The sequence below is a fragment of the Tupaia chinensis genome, unplaced genomic scaffold, assembly GCF_000334495.1.
Source record: "Tupaia chinensis unplaced genomic scaffold, TupChi_1.0 Scaffold149383_1, whole genome shotgun sequence".
In the NCBI taxonomy this organism is placed as follows: domain Eukaryota; kingdom Metazoa; phylum Chordata; class Mammalia; order Scandentia; family Tupaiidae; genus Tupaia; species Tupaia belangeri.
The window spans coordinates 1669307-1690990 of NW_006209227.1; the positions used below are offsets into that span (position 1 = coordinate 1669307).

The 21684-nt window shown below is 42.3% G+C and overlaps 1 protein-coding gene and 1 pseudogene across 3 annotated transcripts in view; both read left to right on the forward strand.

The window, feature by feature from the left end:
* DIS3L2 (DIS3 like 3'-5' exoribonuclease 2) overlaps positions 1 to 21684 on the forward strand; it is a 456478-nt gene that overhangs the window by 267015 nt on the left and 167779 nt on the right. The gene's annotated exons all lie outside the window — the stretch shown is intronic.
* On the forward strand, positions 2507 to 4896 carry LOC106734157 (developmental pluripotency-associated protein 4 pseudogene; annotated as a pseudogene).

A 21684-nucleotide genomic window follows, 5' to 3' on the forward strand; every position in this document is an offset into this window, starting at 1 on the left:
AGTTCTTACCTTAAAGACCTAGAATTGAAGAATAAAGATAAATCCAAAGTAAGTGGAAGTAAAGAAATATGAAAATAACAGAAATCAGTAGAATTTAAAACAGGAAAAAAGAGAAAAAATAGTGAAACAACTTATTCTTCAAAATAATTAACAAAATTGATAAACCTTTAGCAAGACTGGCAAAAGACTTAAGTCATATTAGACCTGAAATGAGACATCATTACAGATACTGTGATGTTCAAAGGACTATAGGAGGGGAGCCAGGAGGTGGCACAGTTGTTAAGGCACTGGACTCGCATGTGGCCAACCGTGGTTTGAGTCCCAGACCCAATGACCTGAAAATCACACCAGGCATGTGTGTGCATGCCCAGAATCCCTAGAAGAAAGTGAAGGAGAAGGCACTGTGGTGTGGCCATCCCCCTTGGTGGGGGGTGGGTGATTTCTCACTTTCTCTCAACCTCTCTCTGTCTCACACATCTTACAACAAACTTTTCCTAAATAAAAAATATTATAGGGGAAACACTACAGATAGCTTATGAAGAAATTCAACAACATAGAAGAAATGGGCCAATTGCTAAAAGATACCAAGCTAACAAAACTCAGCCATGTCAGGGCAGCTCCATAGCCTAGTAATTAAGGAAACCAGATCCCATGTGTCTGACCAGTTTGAATCCTGGCCCTAGGAGCTTGACAAACACACTGGGTACATGTGTGTGCATGTCCACAATCCCAACGAGATGGAGAAATGGAGGAGAGGGGATTGTAGCATGCCCATGTGCCATTGGGGAGGGGTTGTTTTCTCTCTTTCTGTCTCAGGTGATTGCCTGTGTTCCCGGAAGTTTAAAAAAATTTAACCTTGTCAGATAGATAATCTGAATAATCATGTAACCATGAAAAGTATTGAGTTTATAATTTAAAAGCTCCTCCCCCACCAAAAAAATAAATAAAATCTCCATGCCCAGGTAGTTTCACTGGAGAATTCTAGAAAACATTTGAAGAATTAAGTTTTACAGTCTCTTCCAAGATGGATAAAGCAGAATATAATGTATTAGTGCAGCAGAATATTATTTTGCCATAAAAAGGCATGTAGTGATACATGCTACACTATGGATGAACCTGGAAAAATGTATGCTATGTAAAAGAAGTTAGACACAAAAGGCCACATATTTTATTATTTCATTTTATGAAACACTCAGAATAGGTCATTCAAAGAGAAAGAAAATCATTTCATGGTTATGAAGGGCTGTAGAGAAGGAGAAATGTGGAATGACTGCCATGGTATGAGTTTCTTTTATGGGAATAAAAATGTTCTAAAATTAGGTAGTGGTAACGATTACACAACTCTCTGCATACACTAAAAAGCTCTGAATTGTATGATATAAATGGGTACATTTTATAGTATTTATATCAATGATGCTATTATAAAAGATCAATACACAGGACCAGTGCTGGACTCCCACATGGCTAAACACAGTTCGAGTCCCAGACTCAGCAGCTTAAGAAATTATGCCAAGTGTGTACATATGTGCCCAAAATCCCAAGAAGAGAATGGAAAGAGATTGTGGGGTGGCTATCCCCACTGTGGGGTGATTTCTCATTTTCCCTCCTTCTGTCTCTCTTTGGTGAGTGTATATGCTCTCTGGCAAAAAAAAAAAAAAAAAAAAAAAAAAAAAAAAAAAAAAAAAACAAAAACTCCAAAAAATCAATACACATAACGTACCTGTTAACCAAATCAAAAATAAAAATCATAGATAATGTCAGTTGACACAGAATAGGCATTCAAAAAGGCCAACATGTATTTATACTAAAAATGCTCACCTCATACAAAAAGAGAATGTTCTCAAGAGCATTTACAAAAACCTACAAGGGACAGGCATAGGTTAATGGGACAAAAGAGGGAACCAGAATTAGATTATACCAATGTGCCTGACTGATTGATGGAAGAGAATGTGCATCTATGGGAATAGAAGAGCAGAGATGGAGATTTTTGGACAGAGTCTTACTGTAGTCATCTACCGCTGCTTTCCATTTGGCTGGAATCACAGGTAGATGCCACTGTGCTTAGCTTGTCCAGGTTGGTCTAGGGATTGAACCTGGGCACTTTATTAGTATATGTTACAAGAAGCAAAAGCAATTCAGTGAAGGAAGTACAGCCTTTGAAACAAATGATGTTGGACAAATGCAATATAAATAAGCAAAGCAATAATCCTTGACCTAGACTTCATGCATTATGCAAAACTAACTCAAAATGGTTCATGGACTGGTCCAGCCACATAGCATAGCAGTGACACATCACTCCATGATGCTGGAGCCATATGGAAGACCAGGGTTCAGTTCCTGAATTGACCTGTGTATACTGGAGACATGTAGTCTCGGCTGACCTGGAAAGCTGGGGCATGGATTATAACATGAGACTCTGTTGAGGGTGCTTGTCTTTCTTTCACCATTTCTCTTTTTCATGAAAGAAAGAAAGAATCTTTTTTTAAAAATGGGCCATGGATGTAAATATAAAATGTAAAAATATAAAATTTATAGAAAAGTTCATAGAGGAGAAAAATGTCATGGACTTTGACACACAGAAACACAATTCATAAAAGATAGTTTGGTCAATTGAATTTCATCACAATTTAAAACATTTGTCTATGAAAGACCCTGTTAAAAGGATAAAAAGACAAACTACAAACTGAGAGAAAAATTTGCAAACCATATATCCAACAAAAGACTAGTATCTAGGATATGTAAAGAACCTTTAACACTCAACAGTATAAAGCAATCCAGACAGAAAATGACCAGAAGATATATACTGAAGAGGATTTACAAATTGCAAATGAAGAAATAGAAAAACATTAACATCAGTAGCCATTAGAAAATGCAAATTAAGTCCACAATGAGATTTTAGTATATATCTATCAGCATGTCTCAAATTAAAAAGAAAAAGGCAGAAAAAGCAATCAAAGGTGATGAACCAGTTGGGAAATGAGAAGAATTTTTTCTTTATCAGCTCCATATACTTTCAGAGTATGGAGCATGCAAGAGGCAAGGAGTTGAAATCCACAGAGAAGTCAAGGGAAGAGTATGGAAATTCTGAGTGTGAACAAATATCTGAAACAAGAGCAACAGCAGGCTTCCAGTCAACAAAGCACATCTACAGGTTTACTGGCAACCTCAGCAAAGGGAAAAAAATGAAAAAGATATGTGAAGGATGACAAAGCTTCCTGTCCAAAGGAGAAGGCACAAAGCAGTGACAGCCTACAGCCTCAGAAAAAGATACCAATTCCCCCATTGCCCTCTAAGCTGCCACCAGTCAACTGGCTTCACTGAGATATCTTGCGGGCTTGGTGCCAACAATTAAAGATCAGCTCCAAAGGCCAGAAATTAGAGTCATATAGGAGACTGTGTGCCGATGCTTATCCAAATCGAAAGGATATTCCTACCACAGCAAAAGAGGCTAGGATTGAGTCATCATTACGAAGAAAATTAAAGATGGGCAGAGGGAAAGCCTCTGCAGAAAGTCCTCAGGAAGGGATGTGTTCTGAAAGGGCTAATCCTCCAGAAGTGGCTCCTCCACCTGCAGAGGCTTTGCCTAACCTGAAAGAGTCTGCAGCAATCCGCAACTCGAGGGAGTTAACACAATTGAGGTGACAACCTCTGCCCCAGGGGCTGTGCTGGCCTCCTGGGCCAGAATTGCATCTGTGGCTGGGAAGATGGAGACGGCAGAATCAGAGGCTGTGGGATCCCCACAAGAGGCCTATGGTGTCAGGTGGTATGTGGTCCATGGGAGAGGTCTCCCTGCAAACACAGGTGGCTGGGTTCATCTGCAGTTTCATGCTGGACAAGCATGGGTTTCTGAGAAGCAAAAAGGGAGAGTGTGTGTCTTCTTTCTACTTCCAGCCTGCAGTTTCCCACCCCCACAGCTGGAGGACAATATGTTGTGCCCGAAATGTGTGCAAAGGAACAAGGTCTTAATGAAAAGTCTGCAGTGGGATTAGAAAAGCACATATCTGTGGTTGTAATCTATGTTAGAAAAGTTGAACGGTTGACTCCACAGTGACCCAGACAGCTGAACTCTGGTCCTCCACACTGGCCAAGCTTCTTTCTGCTCAGAGGCCGTGCAGACTGGTGGGATAAGATGATACCCTTGGACCCTCGGCAGTGCCTGCTGCCTCCCAGGTTGGGGTACACAGACTTGGAAAATGGAAAAGACTTTAACAAAGAACCATCCATTCCATTATTAAGATGAAAAGGTGGTTCCTACTACCAAATGTCTACCCTTCGGAACTAGAAAGGACTTCAGCAGCTCTGTGAAGTGGGAACTTCCTCAGCGGTGCCATGGAGGAGATGGGACAGGAGAGTCATTTGCTTTGCATTTGATTTTTCTTCCTCAGGATACTGATGACTTAGGAGATGTTCCATTCTGACTGTAAATTGAATAAATGTAAATACTTTAAACCAAAAAAAAAAAAAAGAAAGAAAAGAAAAAGGCGAAGTTGGCGAGGATGTGGAGAAAGTGGATCACTAACTTATTGCTGGTGGAAATTAAAATGGCATAGACACTCTGGAAACATTTTGGCAGTTTCTTTAAAAACTAAACACAACCACCATAAAACCCAGTAACTGCACTGCTGGGCATTTAGCCCAGAGACATGAAAATTTATATTCTCACGAAAACTTGTACACAAGTTCTGATAGTTGCTTTATTTATAACAAGCAAAATTAGAATGTCCAGATGTCCTTCAGTGAATTAATGGTTAAATAAGCATATCATGGGATGGTTCTTAGCAGTGAAAACTACTTGAGTGGATTGCAGAAAATTATGCTGGATAAAGAGTTTATAGACTCCATTATGTACTTTTATTTTTCATGTTTTTGTCATAGGGCAGGTGTGCTCACTGGAGAGAGGGAAACTGAGAAATCACTCCCTGGAGGGGGACAGCCACTGCAATCCATTCTCCTCTTGGGGTTTTAGGCAATCATGCACATATGCCCAGCATGATTTTTAAGCTTATAGGTCGAAGATTCAAACCATAGTCGGCCATGTGGGAATCTAGCACCTTAACCACTGTGCCCTCTGCTGGCCCTTATGTATAATTTTTGAAAATACAAGTTTTTACAACTGGAGAACAGATTTGTAGTTGCCAGGGGTTGAGGAATTCAGAGTAGGAGAGAGTTGGGTACGTGCAGGAAGTCCTTGAGATGATAGTAGTGTTCAATATCTTGAATGGAGTTTGCATGAACCTGTAATAAAATCGTATAGAATTTGCACACTGAACCTTTTTAACCTTTTTTGTCATGGAGCCTGTGGCTCAGGGTGAGCAGGTAATCTGAAAAGGAAAAAGGACCAAGGATAGAGTCTGAAGAAATTCAGCAGTTAAAGGTTGGAAGCCATGGCCCAGCAGTGGTGCAGCAGTTGAATGTGATGCTCTGTAAGGCCACTCCGCCTGGGAAGCTCCTGGCTTTGTGTTGGGAGACCTCTCTGAGTATGCAAGGCTTGCACATGCCCGTGACCCCGGGCTGGCTGAAGGTGGGTTGTGGTGTCAGGACCCTGTTAGTGGTGCTCTCTGTCTTTCTGTCTGTGTCTCTCACTCATGGAAAGACAAAAAAGATGGAAGCTTTTTAGGAAAAGATTGGTTTTGAAAGAAAGGCTTATGTTAGAACTAAAGAAAAGGAAAGGCAAAATTGGTGCCAAGTGCCAAGTGAGGGTCAGCTACCCTGTGCTTTGCTGCAGGGAGGACATCTGAGACAGAGCTGAAATGGGCCACAGATGTAACCACTGAGTCCTTTACTTCGCCTCGTGGGTATCCCAAGAATTGTTTCCATGGCGTGATCGAAGGCAGAGCCGGTTGAAGTCAGGTGAGGAGTGGATAGGACGTGAACAACTGTGGGTCCTAAAGATAGACATCTCTGTGAAGGAGCTCTGCTTTGCAGAGACAAGCAGGGTCCGAAAGATGTTTTGACAAATGGAGAGGGCTGGCGCTCGCCGGTGGGCGGTGGTAAGGAGCCAGTGGACGACATACACATTTTTGGACTCCTTGTCGGAAATTGCCTTCAGCACAGGGCACATTTTCAGTAATGGCAAATCTTCATCTTTTGAGGGTGGATTTGATTTTTGGAAACAGCCAAGTCAGTTCAGAGCCAAGGGTGGTAAATCAGGTGAGTGATCAAGTTGGATAATCTATCTTTAAAAAAAGTATAATTATAAAGTGGTAACTGATTTTCTTGTGAAGCTCATGAATTGGCTTAGAAAGTAGTTGTTAAAGAATTCCAAAAACCGAGCAGTTCCAGCATTATGTGAAGAAATGTGTGGAGTCCCTTTGTTAACTTTCAGAGGAGGACAGTCAGTAGTTCTGTGTGTGAAGAAATTTGTTTTGTTACATTATATTTCCTCCAAGTGTTAAAATATGAAGGGACTTCAAAAACAACTGGGAAAATTGAATTTAAGTGGAAATTTATTTTGATGAAAAAATTTCGAAAACCATGCATAGTTTTTCATAATGTACATTTTCCATGAACTTTTTGAAGACCCCACATATAAAGTTGCCCTATAGTCTTTTGGCCTGAGTGATGACTTAGTGGAATTATACCAAAGTTTCTATATGGGAGAATCAGGAGTTTCCAGTTGGGATTGTTTAAACAGTTCTCCTGTGGTCTTACAGATGTAATTAGAATTCCTAGGATAGGAGTGTTCCCACAAGCATAACAATACTTTAAATGTGTGTTCAATTATCCTTTTCTATAGTCCTACTTAATCGTTTCTTTTTGAAATAGAGTTATTTTGAAAACACTAAATCACTAGCATAATCTTGAATATCTGTCAAACCTAAGACAGTGCTGGGTACACAGTAGGCCTCATTGATCATCCCTCTGCTATCTCCCTGAGCTGGTGTTTGGTACATACCAGGAAATACATCAAGAGAAGACTCATTTTTCTCTCGGTGATGGGCCAAAAGTCCTAGGATAAAGAAAATAACCATGTGCAAAAGTTGATGTTTTCACTTAGCTTTGTTGTAGTAATTATGGCAAATGTAGCATACATCAAAACATATCATCTATTGAATATTCACTTGATACCATTTTTTATATATGTATTATCTCTCTTTATTAAAACACCTGTGTGAAATACTCATCCCTGTTCTACAGATGAAGAAAACGGGATTGCAGGGGGGTGCTTGCTTGCCCGAGGTCACATGACTGAGAGAGGCAGATGGGACTTGTGTTTACGTCTGCAGTCTCTGAAGCTCTGACCCACTGATCTCATATGTCTCCATCTTCTTAATATCATGCCCTTGTGAAAACTTAAAAAAAAAAAAAAAGAAAGTCATTCAGAAACCCCCCCTTACACTTCCCTTTCCTTATTCTGAGAACATAGGGGTGAGAGCCTCTCTCCTTCAAATCCCTGCTGGCCAAAAGTCAGTGCTGTTGTGCTTTATGTAATACGAATTACAAAAGCAATCATTTTTAACGTGTATTTGTTTTTGAAATAGAAATCATGACCCAGTCTGCCTCCCCTCACCTGGAGGCTCCGTGCTCCCAGGAGCGGGCAGTGTGGACTGCAACGTCTCATCGTGGCTTTGTTAATGAGAAAGCATTAGAGAAAGCCATGGCAAGTTAGCCATTCTAGGAAACTTTCCACAGCTGTTGCATTAATTACATTTTTTTTTCTTTTTTGTCCCAAATAACAGAAACCACTAGAGCTCAGTTAAGCAGAAAGGGGAGTTTGTTTTAAGGATCCTGTGGTATCTCCCAGAATCCAAGGGCAAACAACCCAGAAACTGGTCTTCCTCTGCCTCTCCACACATTTGCTTCCTTCCCTCTTGCTCAGACTAGCTCCTTTGCTTCCTGCTCCCTAGTTGGATGCCTCTCACTGCAGCTGCCAGGTTCTTTCCTGACCCAGCCAGCCAGAGGAAAACTGAGATCGCCTTTCCTCCCCTCACATCTCCTCCCTTTTTCTGTCCCAGTTCCGGTCCAGGGCAAGGATCAAGTTGTCCAAGTTTGAGTTCAGTGTTGGTTTGGGAGCATACAGACAGACAACCCAATATGTTGATCACAGTCATCTTCACTCCTACCTTTAGGGATGGTGTCATGGGTTAAATGACTCTGATACCTGAGGGGTGAAATGTAAGAACAATGGTGTGAATCCTGCTCTGCCACCTGTGAGGTATATAATCTGGTTAAGTTTTAACTCCTACAACCCTTACTTTCTGTAAGTTAAAAGAGATATACAGAGACCTTACTTTATTTACGTTAAAAGGGATATACAGAGAGCACCTCTCATAAGGTTGTGGTGGGTTTAATGTAATGCCATGTGCAGGGCTTAGCACAGGGTCTAGCATATGTTATGCTTGATGAAATATTGACTCCTTTTCTTTCTTCTTCTTTTTTTTTTTTTTTTGAGAGAGATTTTTGCTATATAGCTCACCAGAGAGAGAGAGAGGCAGAAAGTGAGAAATCACCCCCCAGGGGGATGGGCATGCCACAGTCCATTCTCCTCTTGGGATCTTGGACACGCACATACATGCACCCAGCATGTATTTTAAGCCGCCGAGTCTGGGACTTGAGCTGCAGTCCACTATGTGGGATCCCAGCGACATAACCATTACACCATCTGCTGGTTCTGGCCCCCTTTCTTTCTGATGATTGTTAAGGCATACTGCCTTAATGAAAGATATGCAACTCATATGAAAGGTCGACATTCAGACTATCTTCTGACCTAAGAGTTCTGCCCCGCCCCAAAGCCCCGTTTTTGTTTCCTTTTCATCTATGCTTGGGAGTTAGTATATATTTATAATATGAAAAACTGATTCTAAACCCATATATGTCTCTAGGACAGTATTCCCAGGCCATGGGTGGTGGTCCTAGGCATTGCACCGGTGCAGATTCCGCACTCACAGAAGTGTTGGTGCTTCTGGTAAATGGATATTAGATAAAAGCCATTCATGGCTCTACCAGTGGTTAGAGTTGCAAGAGTCCAATTAAAGAGTCAGCTCAGGGACCAGCTTGTAGTGTAATAGTTACATTGCTGGACTTCCACATAGTTGACCTCGGTTCGAGTCCTGGACCTGGTGGCTTAAAACTCATGCTGGGCACGTGTGCGTGCATACTCAAAATTCTGAGAGGAGAATGGAAGAGAAGGGATTGTGGCATGGCCATCCCAGCTGGGGGGTGATTTCTGTCTTTCTTTGTCTCTCTGGAGAGCGCACATACCTTATAACAAAAACCTCTCTTAAAAAAAAAATAGAACTCAGTAAATATATATTGCCTCTACTATCTGCAAAATACTGAAATAGTTGTACTTGGAATTAGAAAATATGTAGTTGAGAGAAACAGCTCTTTTCCTTAAAAAGAACTAAATCTGGAAGTAAAGATGGAGTCTGTGGGAATTACTCATGCCGGGTATTTGGGCAGAACAGGTTTGCCAGGGGCCGTGTTAGTGAAGGTAGGGAAGGATGAAGAAATGGTTTGAAGCCAGGTCACAGAGGATTTTTGAATGCTAAGCTGAGGAATGTGGCGTAGAGCAGTGTCGAGAAAGGGGTGCATTGAATGTATGTCTTAGGAGAACTTCCCCGTAGCCAAGTGCTGGAGGGTATGAAAGGTAGGAAGGAGAGAGGAGCCTGGAGTCCAGCTGTGGGGAGCTGCTTCTGTAGGAATGGAAGAGGTCGTTCAGAGCTGGTTCTGGGATGGGAAAGAGGTCAGTGGAAGCTGGGTTGAGGCAGGGTGAGTGTGCTGGGAGACCAGACCCCTGGAAGTGCAAGAAGAGGTACAGGCTGTGGGTGGAGTCATGTGGGTCTCCTTTCCTGAAGCTGGAAAGAGCGAAGAAGTAACACTGGGCTGCAATAAATTACAATTCCTTGTTTGGAGTCTCTCAAGCAAGCAGTAATTATGAAGGTATTTTCGTCTAAGTACTACTATATTTAAGTATTTGATATTAGAGTCAGCCAGGAAGTTACATATTATCAGCCTGCATTTTTTTTTAATTATAAAAGCAACCCTGAACAGTGCAACAAAATTTTGGCCCAAAATGAATATTTAAAAGACGCAAGACTTAGCTGTGGTGATGTGTGTTCATAAGATGCTGCTACTAGGCTGAGGCAATGTAGGAGGCTTGGGTTCAATTCCCAGACCCACCCTAAAGGCTGGGTACAGAGGTGCACACCTGTGATCTCAGCTGCTTGGGAGACTGAGGCAGGGGAATCACAACAGAACAAGACCATGTCTCGAAAAAAGAAAAAAAATGAATAAAGATATATATGGTTAGATTTGGTTTTCCACATTAATAGGTTAATTAACCTTTTTTCTGTTAAAGTTTACAAAATCCTTCATAACACTGACCAAAGTAATAACAGAGTCCCTGATCATCTTGAGATAGAGCTGACATTTATTTTAGTATGTATTGTTCTTTATTTTAAACAGCAAATTAAATTTTAATGGCTGACTGTATCTCTTAAGTAAATCTCTCACCCCACTAAACTGAGACTCTGTTGAATATTCACAGTATTCTACAGAACAGTGCCAAGTCTTTTAAGAACCATCCATGACGTTTTAACATTTGTACTATTCGACATCATCTTCTTTAAAACCAACATTGATTTTGAGAATACATTTTCCAGGCAGTTCCTCTGCCTCCTGGGGAAATATTTTGAGGTCTCCCGGTGACCATAGGATTAAAAGACTTGACAGAAAAGCCCTAGAATTCTTGAAGAGCAAGGCCTTTGAAAGATTCATTGTTATAGAATCTCCCTTTGAAAGAGACCACTTTATCTTGCTCCTAAACATCTATAGGACAGACATAGCATTTTCTGAAAAGAAATTCTGGGTAATGTAGAAGAACAGACATATGTAGGTAATCTAGTATGGTAGTGTGTAATTTGAAGAATGATAGTTCCATTTTTATGGTTACCATAACAATCATACAGTTGTGCAAAAAATGTGTATAGCTTTTATAGAAGAGAACTGGCACCATTGTAATGATTCTTCTCATATCAGAACAACTGTTTCAGATCTGAAAAATAGGGGTGGCTTAACCCTTCCCGGGTTAGCTCAGCATGTTCCCTGAGAAGGCCCTTTGGAGCTCTGGGGCTGCTAAAATGCATTCACCACTTGCATTTGCATTTTAGCCTGATAAATGGATTGAGAAGAAGGAGGATGATCCTTTCAACAGCAGGTTCTGAATTCCTAGCTTGGGAATTCAAAGGATGAGAAAAAAAATACACTGTTCCTCAAATAGACATCTAGGAGAGATGTCTAGACACAGTTAATGCCTTGACTTTGTGACTATTCTTAATTCTGTCCACTAGAATTTAAATACTTTAAATCTTTACCTCACTGTATTTCGTCTTAGATAAAGTTGTATAAAAATTTGGTTACCATTTCTGTTTTATGTTTAAATATTCACTTTGTCGCTCCTGAAAATTACAAGCAAATTTGAAAGGATAGTGTAGTGTACTTAAGTAAAGACCTGCCCACGCATATTCTTTCTTTAGCTACCTTTTTCCTGATTTTTGTTGTATATGCCTTCCAAAAGAAAGTACTTGTGGCTTGACTTTTTTTATTTTACTAAGGACTATTCAATTTGAAAAAACTTGGTATGAGAACTCTTTATATGGTTTTTCAGGTTGATGGTAGAAAGTTGTCAAATTTGAACAAGTCCCCCCAAATGAAGTCATTGTCAACCTAGTCAACCTTAGAGAAACTTTTTCTCAGAAATTTGGGATTACTATTACTATAGTCAAAATGTTTCTGGTGTGTTTAAATCTTAAGATAAAGTCTGTAACTAGGGTGAAAAATAGAGATTTCAACTTCCATTAAAATAGCACTTCTTGATCTAATTGATCTATTTTAACACCTTTCTCTTCGATGAGTCATCTCTCTGCAGTTATGTGACCTTGGACAAATTACTTAATCTCTCTGAACCTCAGTTTCTTCATTCACAAAATGAGAGTGAAAGTAATACCCATTGTCATTATAATTCTACCCTCTCAAGGGGCCATTTCTAGGAAATACAGAAAAAAACATATTTTTGATGAAAGCGAAGTTTCCTGTATATTAAAGGCCCTATGATAGGTCTTCAAAAAGTTTGAGGAAAATTATGAAAGTCTGTGCATGGATTTTAGAATTTATTTGCGCAAAATAAATTTGTACTTTAATTCCACTTTTATACAGACTTTTTGAAGCCCCCTGGTATGTGTCTACTTTATGATGTTGTACATTGTATAGCGCTTTTTATGCTTACACTCTTTTTTTTGAGAGGTTTTTGCTATAGGGCACATGCACTCACCAGAAAGACAGAGACAGACAGACAGAAAGCAAGGAATCACTCCCCAGGGGAGATGGCCATGCTGCAATCCCTTCTCCTCCACTCTCCTCTTTGGACCTTGAGAATGCACACACACGCGCCTGGTATGAGTTTAAGCCACCGGGTCTGGGACTTGAACCTCAGTTGACTCCATGGGAGTCCAGTAACATAGCCATTACACCGACTGCTGGTCCCTATGCTTACATTCTTAATTCTCTATATTTAGATGCTTAGATATTTGATCATTCTGTTGGGACCAACCATTTCCTAAAGCTTACAGCTCCTTCATTTTGTTGGATTTTAAAACTTGGTTTGTATCAATCAGTATTCTCATAGCCTGTCTTAAAGTAACCCCCATCTGATATTTTAAATCTGGATTATAGGAAACTCTACTATCAGAGATAAAAGAAAAAAAATGCTCAGAGAGAGCTCCACATAGAGAGACTTTCTGGACCCTCTAGGACTCCTTTAGTCATGCAAAGCTGCATTCTAGACACCAGCAAGCCCACATTTAAATCTTGGACAGGATCAGATGTGGCACAGTGGTAGGATGCAGTCTTCTGCAAAGCAGCCCCATGCCAGAAGGTTCCCAGTCAAAGTGCTGAGACCTCCCAGGGTGTTGTGCACTTGTGCCTATCATCTGGGACTGGCTGAGGCTGGGGGCAGATTGTGGCTTCAGGACTCTTTGGGGGCTATTGTCTTTCTTTCCCTTTCTCCCTCTGTCTCTCTTATTCATGGAAGATATAATTAAACTAAAAATATATAAATCAATAGATCTTCTTGGACAAGAAGGAACAGAGGCCAAGCCAGCTCTTGTAAACTCTCTTGACAAATTCTTGGTTAAGTTGTGCCTAGTAGTTCAGTGTCTTCAGGTGAACTAACTTGGTGGATTCTAGGCCTTTGCCCTGGCTCTTCTTGTGGCCCAAGTCCTCTTTCTGCCAGATAGCCGTGGCTTCCTTGTTTACTTCCTAGGAGTCTTCACATAGCATCTTCTCTTCGATGCCTACCCTGGCTCTCCTCCTTATAATTACTTCCAGCCCCCTTACTCTGTTTTAAAGTTTCTTTTTTTTTCCTCCATAGCATTTACTTTTACACTTTTTATTTCGCCTCCTCCTCCGTTGTCTGGAAGTAGTAGGAATATTCAGGTGTCTATTCCTAAATGGGCCAGTGCAGCAGATGCACACTGGATATTTCTCGGTGGGAAAGAATGTGGGCCTTCTTTCTCTGGATCTCTGATCTTTCTTCACATTGATGTTTTACTGGTTCCCACAACATGGATATGTTGTTGACACAAATTAAGTAACGTTTCTGAGAAGGGTTACAGCTCCTCACGGGTAAGAGCCCATTAGACAGAAAGGGAAGGGGAGTGCAGGTGGTGGCACAGCGGTGATGCAGCTTAACCCAGCGGGAGAGGTCCTGGGTTTGTGCACGGGGACCTGCTTGACCTTGCTGAGTGCATGTACCCCTGATCTGGGCCAGCCAAGACTGGGGGTGGATCACGGTACGAAGGTCCTGTCAAGAGTGGTCCCTCTCCCCTTTTTTCTCTCTATCATGGAAGGAAGAAAGAAACTTTAAAGGAAGGAAAAGAAAGAGGGGTCATTTCCTCTGAAGTCATGATTAAATGGTAAACCTGCATGCTTTAAGAGGGATCACTAATTCTTTGTGCCTACAAAGGGCCTGAATTTTGAAGTTTCTCTGAGTCAGATTTCAATTCAGCATACGAAGATACTTTCTGCCCTTTAGGGCTATCTGGAATGGAATGGTATGCCTAATGAGACAATCCTCCTCACCTCCCTCACCCCTAGTATTCAAGATGTGGGTTCATCTCTCTGGTTTTAGTTTGGAGGCATTTGGGGGCTTAACAAGTAGTTAAGTATCAGCAATTTCATATCATTCACCCCAGTATTTTCTGACTCTGCTTGCTAAAAGGACCTAAACCAATGAGCATATCTATCTAGCACCCTATTTTGGTTTCTAAGTCCATTTCCCCATCAAAAGGCTCTTAAGAGAAGTAGGTAATTGTAAGTTTGGGGCAGGGATTATTCAAGGTGAGACAGAACCATTTTCCTGTGAAAGGTATAGAAGTGCTCAAAGACTATGGGGACATGCCACAGGGATATAGAGGGTCACTTGAAAGGGCTCTCACCACTCTCATTTGAGACAAGTTATGTATCTAAAAGAATAGTAGTAGTAATTGATTATAATATATTGAATTAAAAAAAATTCTTACAGGGAGTATCTGTTTCTGGGGAGAGAGAGACATAGAGAGAAGGAAAGTAGGAATCACCCCAAAGTGGTGATTTTCTGGCCATGCCACAGTCCCTTCATTCTTCTTGAGATTTTGGGCATGCACACATATGCATCTGGTGTGTTTTTCAAGCCTCTGGGTCTGGGACTCAGCTGCTCAGTCTGCCATGTGGGATCCAATTGCCTTAACCACCATGCCACCTGCTGGCCAACACACTGACTTTTAAAAAGATTAGTGAATGTGTAATAATAGTAACAACAGTTTGAGATGGGACAGGAAATGTTTTTTTGCAGAAAAGAACCAGGAGTAAATGCAGAAGGTATTAATCCGATTAGAAAAACACCATTTTACAACTTAGAAAGTTAAGATTAATTCAGGCAAAAATCATCAGTGGGTGCTGAGACCATTGACTAAAAGATGTTTTGTTTTTGTTTTTGTTTTTTAAATTGCCAGAAGACACACACGCTTGCCAGAGGAATAGAGAAAGAGGAGGAGAGAAGCACCACCCAGTTTGGTGTGGTCGTGTCACAGCACTTCCCCTCCATGCCTCATCATGCCTGTCTGGATTTGAGGCATGCATGCACACATGCCTGGTGTGTTTTTCAAGCCACCCAAGCACAAATCAAACCACAGTTGGCCATGTTGGATCTAGGCTACACAGAACTCACCCTAGAGGGTATTTATTTTATTTTGATAAAGGGATAGTTACAAATCTCATTCCATAGATTAGTTATTATTTACAAAGGATAAAAGGTAGCCTTAAAATAGATCTGGGGACCAGTAGATGGCGTAATGATTACATCACTGGACTCCCACATAGTCGACTGCGGCTGAGTCCCGAACCGGCAGCTTAAAATTCATGCTGAGCGGGGACCAGCATTTAGCGTAATGGCTATGTTGCTGAACTCTCATGTAGTCGACTGCGGTTCAAGTCCTGGACCCAGTGGCTTAAACTCATGCTGGGCATGTGTGCGTGCCCAAGATCCCAAGAGGAGAATGGAAGAGAGGGAATTGTGGCGTGGCCATCCCCCCTGGGGGGTGATTTCTTGCTTTCTGTCGCTCTGTCTCTTTCTGTCTTTCTGGCGAGCGCACACACCCTATAGCAAAAACCTCTCCAAAAAACAAACAAACAAAAAAAAAAACTCACGCTGAGCGCATGTGTGTGTGTGCCCAAAACCCAGAGGAATAAGAGGGGAAAGAAGGAGAAGGGATTGCTACATGGCCATCCCCCCTGGGAAGTGACTTCTTGCTTTCTTCCTCTCTGGTGAGTACACATGACCTATAGCAAAAATCTCTCTTAAAAAAAGTAGATCTGGCTTATTAGCACCTTAGCCAGGTAATCAAATCTGGCAGCCTTCTGATGTGTGCCTTCTGAAGGGATGAGCTATGAAGTCTACACAAACCAAAATTTCACCCTGAATCAATCACACTTCTTTTTTTTATTATTTGTTTTCTTTAATTTTTCCAGAGGGTGTACTTGCTCTGGGGAAACAGAGAGAGAGGGGGAAAGTGAAAAAGTATTCCTTCCCCACCCATGGGGTGGCCACGCTACAGTCTCTTCTCCATTTCTCCTTTTGAGATTTTGGATACACTCCACAGGCCTGGCATGTTTCTCAAGCTGCTGGGTCTGGGATTTGAACTATAGTCAGTCATGTGGGGATCGAGCCACCTTAAGCACTATGCCACCAGCTGGCCCGGTTCAAGCCTTTTAACCTAACTTTCCTTTTATAGGAAATACAGAGAAGATTAATTTTGCCACATTTGTTTTATTTCTGTCCCTTCCTCTCTTCCTCTTTCCATGAGGAAACTATTCACTAAATTCAGAACATGAGACATTATACAAGACAGCTGGCCTGGACTGTTCAAAAAAGCGGTGTTATATTTAAGTAAATTAAAAAAAAAAAGATGGGTGTACATTGAACAGATCAAAAAGGTGTAACTATCAAATACTATGTATAAACTTTGATTAAATCCTGGTTCAGGAGGACAATAGAAGTAAAAAATTCTTTTGGGGGGACGAAGACACTACAATGTAATCTGTAAACTGGATGATGCGAAATGATCTCATCTTTGTGGTTGTGGCCATACTGTGGTGGTTCTCTAGAAGAATGCCCTTTTCCTTAGAAAACCCCATCTCAAACGTGGAGGGAGACGTACCATATTTGTACAGTGTACTTTTCAGGTGTTTAAGAAAAAAAGGAAGCTAAGTATATGAAGGAAAAAGACAAAGGAAGAAAGCGATAAAGCAAATATGGTAGAAGTTGCCGTCGAGTCTGGAAGTACAGTGTATGCATACTCATTATTTAACTTCTCCGAAGAGTGGACACTCGTCACAATGTAGATTAAGGGGAAGCAAGTTAGTGTGAGCCTGTTACTGCGTTATTGCCATGGCTTTCCTGGCCTGTGTCTTGATCTGTCTCCTACATCAGGCCAGTCTTATCCTATAGCCTTTGCTCCAAAGTGTCATTTTTCAGAGGCACAGAATGATGAGGTTCATTGAGTGAGTGCGTGAATGAGACAGGGGAGGCCATTTCAGTTGCTTTTGACTCTCATCTTTCCTCTAGAAAATAAAGGAACTAATCATCCCTTGACTTGGTGTAGAGTTTCGCTAAAGCCCGAGGTGCACTTCTGTGTGCCCAAGGTTAAAACCCCCTGGCCAGGTATAGGGGGCCTATCCACAGCACTGTGTCACTTCCTCCTGCTCACTGTGTGGCCTCACACGTGTCATTTCATCACTGAGTGGGACTGAGAGTGGAAGCTGGGGCAGATGGACCAAGGTCACTTTCTATTCTAAATAGGCCTTCTTCGCCTTTTTCTGTTCTGGGAAATCTGATTGGTGTCAGACTTCTTCACATTTGTTGTGTCAGTAGAATGTCATGAGAGAGTATTAAGTTTTCAGCAGCTGCCATCAGAAAAATTAAAAGGTGCAGCCCACTGATCCATGGGGGGCAGGCCTGAGTTCGAACGAAGCGTCGTTTTGGTGAAATGGAAGCACAGCACTTGACTTGGAGTAGCCCAGCTCGCATCTAGCTGGGCCCTTGACAGTGACTTGGGGACACCTTACCGTGGGAGAAGAACACTCCAGCCTTTCAGTCATTTTTCCTGCTTTAGTTTACATAAAATTTTCTAAGTTCTGCAAAAACTGTGATACTAACTTACCTTACAAAGTAGAGATCTTATTCTTCATTGTCTTAAGGTTATTTCTTTTTTTTTTTTCTTCCATTCCTGTTCACCCATTCACCTTCATTGACCCAAATCCTCCTCCCCAGAATTGCTTGCCCGCGAGGAGACACACTCAGACCCATGGATGGAGGAGGGTATCTATAAATTTTGTTAGTCTGGAAATGGTCCCTGAACCACAGTTTGTAAAACACTGTTTTATGAGAAAAGAAGATGGGATGAAGACAGAAAAGGACACCCTTGGAAACAAAAACACTGTGGTGTGACCACAGGATTGGATGCCAGGAAGTCATGAGTTCTAATCCTAAATGTATTTCCCAAGACACAGTGGCAAGATCAAATGGAACGCGCTAACAAGAGCCCCTTGGCCATTTCCTTGCTCACCTGCTCATCAGCTGTGTATTGTGCACGTGCCTTGGGTGTGCTGGAAGAAGACCAAGACAGGCCAGGATCAGTCCAGCCCTCACATTGGCTCCCAGCCTGCCACAGCAATAAGCATTGTCCATGACTAACTGCCAACACAGCAGTGACAGCAGTCAGGGACAGCAGTCAGGGACAGCAGTCAGTGAGTGTTGTTGGAGAGGGGAAGGCTGCAGGTGCGAGAAGTGGCTTCTATCCTATGGAGCCATAAGGGTTCACTGGAAAAAAAGGTGGCATTGCAGCCAGTCCTATAAAAGCGAGGTAGGTCTTAGCCATGGAGGTGTGTGAAGTCTGTGTCCCAGCATGGCGGCAGCATGGTTCAGAGATGTCGGAGTATGCAGTGCACCTGGAGGAGCATAGCCACGGCTGCGCACTGAGGGCTTGGCGTCCTAAGCGGGGTTTCTGTTACACTCACTAAGGAGTTGATGAAGGTTTTGACCAGGCTTCTTCTTTAAGATGATTAATCTGGCAGCAGCTGTGACCTTGGGGAGAATGTGGTAGGGGCCATGTCCAAAATCCAGTGAGTGAATAGTGACAAAGTGGTAACTAGATGTCGCTGTGGGACTAGACAGTGGCTCCAGCTGAGGGAGACAGGGTGCAAGCTCAAAGAAGAGTGTGAGTAATAAAGAACAGAGTTTCTGGGCCAGAGAAGTGGCGTGGTGGCTAAGGTGGCTGGTTCCCCAGGGGCTGACTGGGTAGTTTGAGTCCTGGACCCAACAGATTGAAAAACACACCAGGCACATGTGCATGCATGCCCAAAATCCTGAGAAGAGAATGAAGGAGAAGGGACTGTGGCATGGCCATCCCCTGGAGGGGTGCTTTCTCATGGCTTTCCGTGCCCCCAGCAAACACATGCACCCTATATCAAATTAAAGAAAAAAAAAGATTATTTTGAAGCTTTTCTTTCCTGGGGTCTTAGCCAGGCCTTAAGGGATTATAGAAGGCTTTGAGTTACTCTTCATGTGTTCTTTTCCCAGACCAATGACTTTGGGTAACATGGATGATCTTAGAAATTTTCCATCCCCTTGAAACACTCTATGAAGCCCTCCAGTCACGTGCCTTCGGCAATTTGGGTTACATAACATTGCCCTGAATTGGAATTCTGCAGCCTCATGAACTGGAGCCTCGTTCTTTCCTTCCCCCACCTGGCACTTTCTTTGCTGTGGGTCAGGGCAAGCTTCTTGCTAACCATTGTTGCTGAACTCTTTAAATATTTGGTCTCACAGGTTCTAAAACCTGGCAGGCCAGCCTGCTCCCCGCAGGTTGGGAGCCCCATGCCTTCCAGAAAAAGAGCCAGTGAAGTCCCGAGCATGTTAACAGAGTGTAGCAGCTGCATGGTGCCGCCCCCCGGGCTGGGCTCCCAGTGCTGAGGCCAGCAGCTCCCACAAGCAGGAGCCCTCCTGCACCACAGCGTGGCCAGTCGGAATCGTGGCGATGACAGCAGATTAAATCATTGGCTCTCAGCACTGCGGACTGGGGTTTGTCAGGGTCACTCACTGTTCCCTTGCTTCTCCCAATTTTCCATCGTAAGAGAGCAGTTTGGAGCCTGCTGCTACAGTACAATACTTGTTGGAGCCCTCCGAGTTTTACTCCGTCCAGGGAGCATTCTCCTACTGGTTGGAGCACATGTCGCTTCCAGAATACATCAGCGCTTGATTGTGAAAGGTTGTAGTCCCTCAACATCCATATATATTTACTTATACCCTGCCTTTTTCTAAAATGACATCAGGTAGCCAGTAGGTACTTAAAATACTGTGATTTTTTTCTAATTAAGAAATAGGGCAGATGAGGCACAGCTAACATAAATTCAGTTCGCAAAAGATCGATCTGCAAATAGTCTCCTAGAGGCAAATTACAAATATGTTTTGGAGTTTGCTAGCAAAGAGGAAAAGTTCATCAAAGGTAAGATGCTTGTGTCTATGAGGTACAGGCTGTCAGCTGAGGAGGAAGCGTTCCCTTGCATTGTGTGAACTCCTCCTGGAAGTGCTCGCGGTGGGCACAGAATAATCGAATAGGCCCTTGCCCCATCTGCTTCCCAGCGTAGAGTAGCATGGCCATGCAGCTGGCTCCTGGCAGTGTCCCCTGGAGCAGGCTCTGTGGCACAGGCCTACAGAGGACAGGGGCTCTGCCAGAGGCCGCTACAGGGCGACTGTGTGGTTCATCCCTTCTTCCAAGGTGCTCCCTGAGGAACCTTGCTTCTAGGAGATGCTCAGCCACAAAGAAGTGCCAGGAGCAAAAGAGTCTGGCAAGAACTGTTGCTCCTGCCACATTGAAGGTTCTCGAAGTATCATCGTCAAGAAATCAGCTAGCATTTCCCAAAGTGGTTTAATCATAAGAACTCTTAAAAAAAAAATGAAGACTCTTGTTTGGCACATTAGGAAACACTCATCTAAAACGGGTCAGCGAGCTTTCTGTTCAGGGCCACATAGTAAGTGTTTTAGGCCTCCATTCTCTCACAGTGCTCAACCATGCCATTTTTTTGAAAAGTGTGGCTGTGTTCTACTGAGGCTTTATTTATGGCTACTGGAATTTGAATTTCATATGATTTTTATGTCACAAAATAGCTTTATTCTTTTGATTTTCATTCAACCATTTAAAAATGCAGAAACCATTCTTAGCTCATAGGCCATTCAAAAACAGGTGGTGGGCCAGATTTGGTCTGCAAAGTGTGGGTTGCCAACCCTGATTGAGAGTAGCATTTGGATGGCATCTCTTTCCAGCAGGCAAGCCTTCCTGAGTATTGTTCCACAGAGCTCAGTTTTAATTTAGACTTTTATGTTTTTGCTGTAAGAGCAGGTTTAAAAAAGAAAAAAAGGTAGTACAGAATTATACTAGTTTGAGGGCTTACAGGCTAGTCTAGGATTTTCCTTAGAAAACAACTGTGGGTTCCCTCAAAGAATTTATAAACTAACAATTAGAACCTTACTCTGTTGCATATGACTGGATCAATTTTAGGCTAGAATGTCTTAGTGGGTATTGTCATCCATTCAATAAATCCACAAAAATGAAAGTCTCAAACCACCTAGAGACATTTAATATGAAGAAAAGGTAACTTCTGGGGCCAGCAGGCAGCATGGTAGTTCAGGCGCTGAATTCCCACGTGGCTGACCACAGTTCAAGTCCCGGATCCAGCAGCTTGAAAATTGCTCTGCGCACGTACGTGTGCATGGGTATCCAGAATCCCAAGAGGGAAATGGAGAAGAAATGCGGTGTGGCCATCCCCCTAGAGGGTGATTTCTCACTTTCCCTCTATCTTTCTCTCGCGTGTGAGCACACACTTTATGGCAAAAACTGAAAAAAGAAAAAAGAAAGAGCAAAAAAGATAACTTCCTAGTAACCCCTCCAAGTAAACTAGTAAACCGTGACATCCGTCTCTCCACTCCTACCTTTACCCAGCTGAACTAATAGAATGTTCTTTTTTATTTGTACTGGAGGGGTATTCTTTCAGCTTCTTGTGATGTCATTACGATGAAAGAAGAGGACCAAAGCATTCTCGCTACCATGTCTGACATTTACATTTCAATTATACAAGTTTTTATTGAGTACT